We start from the raw sequence: 12,011 nt of genomic DNA on the forward strand, positions 1-12,011 counted from the left end.
GCCACTAGACACCAGGGAACTGCATAGGAAAAGGAGAACCACTAGACACCAGGGAACTGTATAGGAGTTGGGGGGGGGGGGGCATTAGATATATGGGAACTTTATAAGGGAGGAAGGGGACCAGTAGACATTAAGGTCCGCCTGCGACTAGGTCCCAGTGTACAATTTTGGCCCACTTTGTATTTGAGTTTGACACTCCTGATTTAAAAGTTTAGAGTTTTGTTCCTCGGGCTCTCCCCCCGCTTCTTTAGCCACTGGAGGGCTCCTTTGTGTATTGTGGCTTTTCGCATGCTAGTTTTGTCAATGTTGATTCATCACATGTGTGTATTTAGTGCCTGGAGCTCACTGAAACAAACTTTATTTATTATTAAAAACACACAGAAACATCTGCATATACTACTTAAAGAGGAACTGTAGTGAAAATAATGTAGTTAATAAAATTGCTTATTTTAGGAGAAAAGTGCTATATAAGTGTTAAAGTGTACACTTAAAAGCACCTTTATTTATAACAGACACTAACATACCCAGAGAGACATCTGACCATGGGGCTCAATTCCACATACGTATCTAGCTATAATTTCTTTTAAGATCTCATGCCAAGTCTGTAGACTTGGAGGATGATTGTTTATGATGTCACTGGCTCACACCGTCTCCATGGTCCATACTGCTAGAAAGTGACACAACCCCTATAGGAGGATACCCCAGAGTGGCTTACTCAGCATGCCCTTAGTGTCTGCAGCTCTCAATGTGCAGTCCAATAGGAAGTAGGAGCATAGTGCTAAACAAGTGTTAATGTTTACACTTAAAAACGGTTTTATTTTCAAGACGCTAACAGAGAGACATCTGAATATGCTGCTCAATGTGACATCTATCCTATGACCTGTGCAGTGCCCAACAGGCATACATTTGCTAGTATGACTATAAACTAACAGACACAGGATCAAATGCAAAGACAGTACTTGGAAGGGGGTACAAGAATATAAATTCTGCTAGCAATGAGTCACATGTATTGCCTGATAGAGTTGCACACTTGCACAGTGTCACTTGCTGGTGGCCACTGGAATGCATATTAACCCTCCTGACGGTCTATTAGAAACCGCCAGGGGGCAGCGCAGCACTATTTTAAAAAAAAAAATTTAAATCATGTAGCGAGCCATCCGGCGATCTTTGATCAGGAAATCCCATTCAAAGAACGGGATTTCCTGAAGGGCTTCCCTGGGGCGGGATGACATCACCGACGTCATTGACGTCGTGACGTCTAAGGGAGTCCCGATCCACCCCTCAGCGCTGCCTGGCACTGATTGGCCAGGCAGTGCACGGGGTCTGGGGGGGGGGTGGCGGCACGGCGCGACAAACATCGGCGATCGAGCATAGAGCGGCGGCGATCGGAATGCACATGCAGCTAGCAAAGTGCTAGCTGCATGTTGCAAAGAAAAAAGTGAGCAAATCGGCCCAGCAGGGCCTGAGAAATCCTCCTGCGCGGCTTACCGCCAGGAAGATTAAAGGAATACCGAGGTGAAAATAAATTGATGAAAAGTAGATATAAAGGTAAAATTAAACTGTTTGATATCTCAAAAAGTCAATTTTAGCAGCAGGAGAATAGACACAACTGTTTATGTCATCAGTTTATTTCCACCTCGGTATTCCTTTTAACCTCCTTGCCGGTTATCCTGAGCTGAGCTTGGGCTAACCTGCACAGGAGGATTGCTCAGGCCCCGCTGGGCCGATTTTCACAATTTTTTGTTATTACACGCAGCTAGCACTTTGCTAGCTGCGTGCATAAGTTGATCGCCGCCGCTGATTCGGAGCTACCCGATGCGCCGCGCCGCCCCCCACCCCCAGACCCCTTGCGCAGCCTGGCCAATCAGTGCCAGGCAGCTCTGAGGGGTGGATCGGGATTCCCTCTGACGTCCCGACGTCCATGACGTCGGTGACGTCATCCCTCCCCGTGGAGGAAGCCCTGCAGGAAATCCCGTTCTCAACGGGATTTCCTGCTTGTGCAGATTGCCGGCAGCGATCGAAGTAGATAGGGGGATGCCGCTTGTCAGCGGCTATCATGTAGCTAGAGCTAGGCTAGCTACATGATTTATAAAAAATAAATAAATAAAAAAATTGCTGCGCTGCCCCCTTGCCGCAGTAATTGGAACGGCAATGGGGTTAACTAAACCTTGACAACAAAATTGCACACCAATAATTGGACTAAAGATGCCCACTAATAATACATTCTGGATTGTAAAATCTTAGCACTTCTATGTAATATAAGGGACTACATAAATAATTTACTCAAATGATATTCACTCAGTTTACCCTTCTACTACATAGATTTGGTAAGATTGTACAATCAAGATTGTATCATTGATGGGCACCTTTAAGAAGATTGTACCTACTGTATGATTGTTTTATTGAATTCAACTCCCAGCTCACAGCTGCAGAGTGAGTAGCAGCAGAAATGCCTGGCTTGGAGTAAACAAGGTCCACCTCTGCACAGGCCATTACTGGGCAGCTCACAGTGATTCATCTTCCATTTACTAGCATTAGGAATTATGGCTCTAACTGCAGTCTTGTGTGAGCCCAGCAAAAGTTCTTCTGTGGCTGCCTGTTCTTTAATTGAGAGTTTTTATACAATGAAAAGATCATTAAAGTGGACCTGAACTCAGAACTTCCCCCTGCTCTAAAGGATAAGCAACAGCATGATAACCTTTAAAGAAAAAAATGTATTTGTTACAGCTGATAGAAATCCTGCAATAAATCTGGGGGGCGTGCACTCTGGGTGGCCGAAGTGCGCATGTTCAGTATGCTCCAGACTGGAGGACTTACCGGGGTGAATTGCCAAAGATCCAGATAGCACAGGAGTACGATGAGAGAGCGATTATCTTGGAGGAGGCTGGAGGAAGCCCCAGGTATGTATATTTTTCCCCACTGGCCATCTCAGGTACTCTTTACCTAGTTATCTCAAATTGGACGTTTATATGCATCCAGTTTGAGTCTTGTCAGAACAGTCAGAATGGAACATACAAATACATCCTGCCAATCAGCAGTGGGTGTGTGTACTGCTTGTTCACGGCTGGACATTCACTTCGGAGATTGGTGAATGGGAACATGTGTTCGCTAAGCCTAGGGATGGTCGAAAATGTCGATTTCCGATTCTGCAGAAATTCCGATTTCCGCCAATGCCGATAACGATTTCACGGATTTCCGATCGATTTTCGATTTCCGAGTTGGGATTTCCGTAGTAGTGGTTTTTTTTAATCATTTTTTGCATTCTCTGATTGGCCAAATAATTCCGAGTTCTGTTATTGGGCTAAAATTACCACACTGCAGTAACACAGTATTTCTGCAGAAATCTAATTTCCGAGTTCCGTTTTCTGATTTCCGAGTTCCAATCGGAAATTCAGATTTCCGATTGGAAATTTGGAAATTTCAATTCCACGAAATCTGAATGAGCATCCCTAGCTGAGCCAATCAAAGTCCCTGTATATAAACCAACGTGACTCCACTCAGGAGCCATGTTTATTCATTATAACGCAAATAAAAAGTAAGGTAAAAAAATTTTTAAAAAAATCAAAGGATAGTTTTTGTAGTGTTAAAATTAAAATGCATGAACATTTTTTTTACTATAGTTATTAACCTCTTCAAAAAACCCCACCCATTCCAAACAGAAACAAATTTAGGTGTCATAAGCAGTGATAAAGTTTATTATTAATTTATTTATTTAAGTATTTATATAACACCGACATATTACGCGGCACTGTACAGAGTATATTGTCTTGTCACTAACTGTCCCTCAGAGGGGCTCACAATCTACTCCCTAATATATATATATATATATATACAGTATATATATATATATATATATATAAATATATATATATATATATATATATACATATATATATATATATATATATATATATATATATATATATATATATATATATATATATATATATATCATATGTGTATGTATGTATCATGTAGTGTATGTATCACAGTCTAGGGCCAATTTAGGGTGAAGACAATTAACTTATCTGTATGTTTTTTGGACACAGGGAGAATATACAAACTCCTTTCAGATGTTGTCCTGGCTGGGATTCGAACCACTGTGCCACCGTGCTGCCCCATAGCCAAATTAATATATGGAGACAAAGTGTAAGAAAGTGCACGCAGTGTGTGGATTATGAAAAGTGGCCAGCCGACCGTAGAATGATCTCACCTTAGGGCCCATTCACACTAGAGCTTTTTTCAGGCGATTTCCGCATCGCTGGAAATCGCTAGCGTTTCGAAAAGCGCTTGGTCAATGTTAAGTCTATGTGGCTGCGCTCATTTAATCGTTTTGCGTTTTTCAGCTATTAGCTGAAACGCAAACGCGTAGCCTGCACTATTTCTGAGCGCTTTTCAGCGATTAGCGCTTCAATGTTAAAGATAGGAGCGCTTCAAAATCACCTTAAAAACGCTGTGGTGTTCACAATCATCAGTGTTTTTTCAGCGCTTTTACTCAGTAAATAGTGTAGATTACCCACAAGTCAGTGTAGATTGCCCATAAAACACCTCTCTTTCCTTTCTAGCGGCCATTTTCTGTATGGGAGAGCGTCACACGTGGAAGGAGAAAGCACATTGATGCAGCATGGCTTGGTTCACAAGCGAAGATCTGATTGTGAATGAGCAGCAGCATCCCAGCTTATATGAGAAAGGCTCCTCTACATACAAGTTGAGCAAGAAGGCGCTGTAGTTGTGGACAAAAATAGCCAGAGATCTATAGAATGGGATGATCTTGCACCGTCAGAGAAAAATGCAAAAAGTGAGTGTTCATTTGTTGTAGGATAAGGTTATGGTCAGAGGACACCCATAATATGTTAGTGATATGTATGTGAGAGGATTCTTAGGATGTTATTGTGTTCTATTCTAGTTGTCTGAAACCACACAGGCTTCTGTGCAGCACACAAGTAATGGAAATTTCTTATGTGATTTCTGTAGTAGTTTTTTAACCCTGTGTGTATTGCTAGTAAGAGGAAGATAATATACAACAGCATTGTGTTAAAAATGAAAACATAACATAGTTTATTGCACTATAACACAAAATAGTAACATAGTAAAGCAGGGTTCCCTTGGAAAGAAGAATCTGTTTGTTATTTTAAGGAATATCCCCAGGTTGCCGCAGGAAGGACGTACTCCGTTAGCAGTTGTCGGAGCTGCAGAGCGGAATGAGTTCCGCGTATTTTGGTGGGGTGAAAGGTCCGCAGAGGGACAGTTAGTGTAACATCATCATCCAACTGTGCACCATCCATTTCTCATACGTAGTTGTGAAGGATGCGAGTGGCCTTCACAACATTCACAGCATTGGCAGGTGACATCATTATGGCTGTATGGTAGATGCACCAATTGTTGGCCATGATTCCAAACGTGCACTCTACCACATGCCTGGCTTTACTTAATTTTTGGTTGAACATTTCCTTGTCAACATTAAAGTGAACCTAAAGTCAACAATAGCAGCATAGGGGGCGATATACAGCCTGGGAACGCGAACAATCACTCGCGTTCCCATGCCTGTCGGCCGGTGACGGCCAAACCGGAAGTGTTCGCCGGCGGGTCCTGGACCATCGGAGCGGGGCTGCGAGGGCACCGATAGTCTGCAGGAGGCTGAGGGAAGCCCCAGGTGCGTTAATCTCATTTTTTTGTGGACTTTAGGTTCTCTTTAAGTTGCCTTTGAGCGTAAGGCCTCATCACATGCTCAGACAGAGCAAAGGCCTCATCCCCAATAAACATATAGGGCACGTCTGGGTGTGCAGTTCCTGGTAGTGGTGTGGGAGGCGGAATGTCCAGTTGGTCCATATTCATCTTGATGCCAAATCTGCTGCATTGAAATATTCTAGCGTCACTGCTGCTGCCATATGAACCGACATCCACATGGATGAATTTCAAATTGGCGTAAACTACAGCCATCAGCACAATAAAAAAGTACTTCTTGTAGTTAAAGTAAAGGCTCCCTGTATTTGGTGGCATCACAATCCTCACATGTTTCCCCTCTACTGCACCAAGGCAGTTTGGGAAGGCATGTTTGGACATAAATCCTTCCGCTATTTCTTGCCAACGTTGTTTGTTGGGGATGGGTAGGAATTTGTGGTGAAGTGTATTACAAATTTGTCTGCAGGTGTCTTGTACTATGTAGTATATGGTACTCTTTCCCAATCGGAACTCAAAGTGCAGAGCTGCATACAAATGTCCGGTTGTAAGAAACCTGTTAAAAAATTACAATTAGTTATTAATTATAGAATTTAAAACATATTTATTTTGTTATTTCAGTTAAGCAGTTGACAAAGCGTTGGAAGTCAATAAAAGACAACTATCGACGAGACTTGAAGAATGAAGAAGCCGAAAGCCGCAGTGGTCCTAGAGCATCCACCAAAGCAAAGTACATGTTTGCTGGCATCCTGCAGTTCTTACGCAATTCTCAAGAGCTTCGAGAGTACGTATGCAAACAGTGGACAATTGCCTATCATTGTTAGTTGTAGCATTGTAATAAGACATTTTTTTGTTCATTTGTTAGGACAGAAGATAGCCTGGATCCACCGCTTGAAAGGCAGAATCCGGATTTTCAAGCCTCTACTGACACTGAACCAGAAAATAGTGAAAGCCAATTGATTGATTTATTCATAGACTGACCATGACAGTGTTGCTGACACAAGTTTGCAGGAACCATCCCCAAGCCCCTCCTCTCACTCTATTAGTTCAGAAAAATCTACTACTTCCACTCGTTCCAAAAAAAGTAAAAAAAAAACCAAAAACTATTGTAACTAGGTCCGATTATGACAGCAAAATAATGTCATCTATCGACGAGACACAAATGAAAAAGGATGATGAGTTTAGAAAAAAAAAAAAAAACCCCAACTTTCCAATTCTTAATGAGCATATTACCCAATTTTTAACAAGTGCCTGAAGAACATAAGTTTACAGTTAGGAAGGATATAATGGACTGTATTGGTAAATATAAGGTCCCTGTTGCTGCCGATGCAATTATGGGAGAGGACTTTGGAAGTCAATATGCACCTACCCATGCTCCTTACTCCAACAACCCTACCCTCACTGGGCCCATGGCAATTATAGTCGATCACCAGTGCCACTTGTCCACAGGCCTCCTATGCACACAAACTATACCAGCAATTCCTGTGCTCCCAGTTTTGCAGCACATAGAGCACAACACGAACGTGTGTATACTACACTCTCAGCACCTTCCAGAAAAAATAGGAAAGAGGACTGTAGCTACTCACAAGCCAGTCAGTCCTCATCCATGTCTGAGTTGCTGTTTAGTGATATTAGAGAAAACACCTACCCTGCTCTCTGTTTTATTCTTCACTGCTCTGCTTGCTTCTTATCAGCCCTGATAACATCCCCGACTGAGCATTCAGTCTGCCTTTGCTCAGGAATCATTATAGCTGAGTCATTATAGCAAAGCAAGACTGAATGCTTAGTAAGGGATTTTATCAGGGCTGCTAAGAAGCAGGCAGAGCAGTGAAGGATAAAACAGAGAGCAGGGTAGGTGTTTTCTGTAATGTTCACACTGATATATATGGTACAATACATGAGGGTGCTTTATCTCTGGTTCTGTTTAAACTTATATACACAAATAGTACATGTTACAAAAACAATACTTTACCTCAGCGTCAGGAGTAACCTCTCTGGAGGACTAATAGCCGGACGAAACTTGGTGTCTTTTCTTAGCAGACTAGGCCTCAGTTTACTGGGTAGGCCATCGAAGCTGGAACAACCAAAACATATAATGTTCATTTTATTTCTCAGTTATATAACGATATGTTGTTATGTTTTTGAAAAATACTACTTTTTTTTACAAAGTTTACAAAATACTTTTGCAGACAAGTTTGTAATGAAACTAAATAAATGTTTTTTGGTTAAGCATCAACTACTGATTTCATATCTTTTGAATCTCATTTTATAACATAGGTATACGGTATATTCTGTTATTTACACATTACACATTTGCTTTACTGAAGTTATTAAAAAAAAACAAGATTGTACATTACCTTGCTATGGACATCCTGGTGTAGGAAAAAAACTTATCCGGATGCTGCCTCAGGTCAGTATACAGCCCAACAAATTGTCCTTTCCTAAACCTCTCCTTCACAATTGGGTGTACCCAATATCTCTGGGACCTGGAATGTCATTGAGAAGCAGCTAACAAACACAGCAATAACACATGCTGTGCACTCATACTGCCTGCACTCTCTCTCTCTCTCTCTCTCTCTCTCTCTCTCTCTCTCTCTCTCTCTGTCTCAGCTCTGTTCTCCTCAACAACCCACACACAATACATGCTTGCTCTGCTTTTTATTCCAGGCTGACTACCTTCACCAGCCAATAGAATTCTTCTGTATCCAATCAGCCAATGAATTTGAAAGAAAACAAAAAATAGGGTGTGTAGGCCCAACAACGCTAAACGCAAAACACTGGAAAATGCTGAAAAACGCTATCCCATACAGTGAAAAAACACTGCAAAACCTATGGAGGAAAGCGCTGGAAAACGCCAGAAAAAAACTCAGCATTTTCCTTAGCGTTTAGCGATTTCAAGTGTGAATGGGGCCTGAATGAAGTGCTGGTTAGCCTGTATGGGTGTACCAGCTTGCAGGCTTTGTCCCTTTGAGCCAGGGACCAGGCTCATGGCAGCGGGGATTTCTTCGTTCCTCTCCTCTCGCAGCTGTGGATAGCACCACTCGCCTTGCAGTTACCAGTGTTCTGCACTATGCAGGTGCTCAGTGGCCATGACCGGTGCCAATTGTATGAGTATCTTTGTCGGAAGAAGAAGGGGCGGCTTTATCCCTTTTGAAACCCATTACAATAAACAGAATGTTACATTACACGACTTCCCCGTGTATTGTTTGCACAGACTTGCACCTCACCCCTGCCAACTCTTTTATACACCACCAGCTAACGAGCGCCTGCAGAGTGCAGGTACCGCTTGTGCTGGAAGGTGGAAGACAGATTCCTCCACAAAAGGGAAGATACTCATACAATTGGCACCCGCCAGGGGCGGCGCCAGGCACCAAGCAGGACAAGCAGCCGCTTTGGGCCTCATCGTTTCAGGGGGCATCACCGCCTCCTGATGTCACAATTCATTCTGTGGCTGCCTGCCGGGACTTGTGAGGACAGAGATGGAGTGGAGAGTCCAGGAAGCAGAGCCGCACAGGTTGACATGATGACTGCGGCCACACAGGGGGAGAAGGAGGCAGATCCTCTGTATACAAGTCCTCCGTGAAGCCCGCATCACTCAGATAGCGTAGCTCCGCCCCCAGATCGCGTGTCTCCCCTGCCCGTTAACCAGCAAAGCAGGAAGAGAATGGAGCAAGGGAGAGGATGAAATGTGCCATGAGTCCCCTCCCACCAGACAGAGCAGCAGGCTTGAGAGGTGAGTGCTGTCTCCCTCTTTTTACCTGTCACTGCCTAATGGTAATATCCCTTGCTGTGTTGTCACTCACTTCTGTCCAGCAGACTCCTAGGGAGTCCCTCTCCCTATATATCAACTCCCCAGCATCCTCAGCCCCTCTCACCATCAGACCCTTAATAACCCCATCTCTCACGCTCTCTCCCCCTTTCCTCCAATATTCCTCACCCTCAGACCCCTAATAACCCTCACTCACCCCCATAATATTCCTCACTCTCTCTTTATTAGTCTCAGACCCCTTCTCTCTGCTCTTTCCCACCAATATGCCTCACCCTCTCCCCAGACCCCAAGAGCCCTGTCTCTATCTGCCCTCTCCCACCTTTTCCCCCAATATACCTCATCCTCTCCCCAGACCTCTAATAGCCCTGTCTCTCTCTGCCCTCTCCCACCTTTCCCCCCAATATACCTCACCCTCTCCCCAGACCCCAATAGCCCTGTCTCTCTCTGCCCTCTCCCACGTTTACCCCCAATATGCCTCATCCTCTCCCCAGACCCCAATAGCCCTGTCTCTCTCTGCCCACTCACACCTTTCCCCTCAATATGCCTCACCCTCTCCCCAGACCCCTAATAGCCTCATGCCCTCGAGTGCTTTCGAAGATTGGTGGCTCCATACTGCACATACACAGGCGTACCAGAGTGCGCACTTGCACATACACAGTACAGAGCCACCCAATATGCCTCACCCTCTCCCCAGACCCCTAATAGCCCTGTCTCTCTCTGCTCACTCCCAGGTTTCCCCCCCAATATGCCTCACACTCTCCCCAGCCCCTTGGTAGCCCTGTCTCTCTCTGCTCACTTCCCCTCCCCCACAAATATTCATCACCCTCTCTCCCCCAGACCCCTAATAACCTCGCCTCTTTGCTTACCATACTCACCTCCTCCTCTATAATATTCCTCAATCTCTCTTGCCTCCCAGACCCTAAATACCCCCCCCCCCCCCTTTCTCCTCACTCACCTTCAATAGAACCTCAGTTTTTCCTCCAAACCTTCAATAATACTCCCTCTCTCACCACCTTACCACCAGCACCCTCAATATGCCACTCTGTACTCCCACCCTCCCCCAAGACATTCTCAATCTGACCCTCTGTCCCACCTCCAGCTTCATCCTTAGCCCTGCTCTCTTTCCCCTCAATTCTCAATAAGTCTCTTTTTCTTCCAACCCACCTTTAGCAATCTCAATAGGCCTCACCCCCCAACGATTAATCAACCACTTGTCCCATACACCCACTAGCATTCTCAGTAACACTAGTTCTCTTCCCCCCGAGTCCCTCAATAAGGCCCTCACCCTCCAATACCCACAACATGGTCCTTTGTTTTACCAACCTACAGCACTCTTATTAGACCTGTGTTCCCCAGACCCTCAATAATTCCCTCTCTCTCTCCACCTACCTCCATCACTTTCAGAATCCCTCATTATTTTTCCCAGAATCCCTAATCCCTCTCTTTTCCCAATTAACCCCTAGCACCCTTTATAGCACTGGCATAAGTGCAGCGAACGTGACCAGGCCCATACTCCTGGCAGGAAGGGGAATGGGGGGGGGGGGGGGGTGCCATGTCCAAATTTTGCATCAGGGCCCTGAGGTCTATAGCTACGCCACGGGATCCGCATTCACTCTGAGGTTGTCATAGCCACTGTGCCTAAGCATGTTTCGGACATCACGTGACTTCCTATGATATTCCGCTCAGCTCCGCCTCCACCATCACTACTGACACTGTGCAGGCGCATGGGCTAAAAAGCTTACTGCGCAATCAAGTCCAGGTGCTGCCCGCCATTTTGCCTCTGAGGTGTACAGTAGTAGCACATAGTCGATGAGTGATGAAGGCAGGATGACGATGAGATGGGGGCCTTTCTCAGCCAGCAGCAGCCACAGCCAGAGGGCTCTAACACCACCACCAACAACGCCCATTTGACTGTGACCGTCACCTGAAAAAATTGCTGGGCCTGGCTGTAAGTAATACTAAACTAAACTATTATCTGTGCTGCCCAGTTCAGTCTTTCTGCCTGTGTGTCTTGGGCTGTGATCATCAGGCCTTAGGCCTGTGTGTACTGGGCTGACTGGCGGTGTTGAGGCCTGGGGCTGGGCTGGCTGTGATTAGGCCTGAGGCATGTGTGTACTGGGCTGACTGGTGGTGTTGAGGCCTGGGGCTGGGCTGGCTGTGATCAGGCCTGAGGCATGTGTGTACTGGGCTGACTGGCTGTGTTGCGAGCTGGGATGGATGGCTATGTTGAGGGCTGGACTGGCTGTGATTAGGCTTGAGTGCAGTGTGTACTGGCTGGCTGTGTTGAGATCTGGGGCTGGGCTGGCTTTGTACTTTGTTGCGCATGCTTGGCCATGTGTGCTCCTGCATCTGGGAGCGTTCTGTGCTTGTGCATTATGATGGCACAGAATGCTCATAGCAATGGGAGTGGGCACTAAGCTGGTTGTGCATGTGCGAGTCAGCCAGGATAATAGGCTGTGTTGCAGGGTTCAGGAGTCGCCCGGGAAGATGACGAGGGAGCAGCCTCAAGGGAGCTTGAAGAGAACCCAAGGTGGTTTTTACTCACAATAACCTGCCTTGCATT

The 12,011-nt window shown here is 45.2% G+C and overlaps 1 long non-coding RNA gene across 1 annotated transcript in view; it reads right to left on the bottom strand.

The window, feature by feature from the left end:
• Positions 1-5,871: 5,871 nt before the first annotated feature.
• The window catches only part of LOC137517728 (uncharacterized), a 79,449-nt gene continuing 73,309 nt past the window's right edge, over positions 5,872-12,011 (bottom strand). Inside the window, exons 3-4 of the long non-coding RNA XR_011020637.1 lie at positions 7,652-7,753; positions 5,872-6,235 (exon numbers count right to left, since the gene is read on the bottom strand). This is a non-coding gene — a long non-coding RNA (uncharacterized lncRNA). The remainder of the gene's footprint in view (positions 6,236-7,651; positions 7,754-12,011) is intronic.

Source organism: Hyperolius riggenbachi, chromosome 5, assembly GCF_040937935.1.
Source record: "Hyperolius riggenbachi isolate aHypRig1 chromosome 5, aHypRig1.pri, whole genome shotgun sequence".
Taxonomy (NCBI): Eukaryota; Metazoa; Chordata; class Amphibia; order Anura; family Hyperoliidae; genus Hyperolius; species Hyperolius riggenbachi.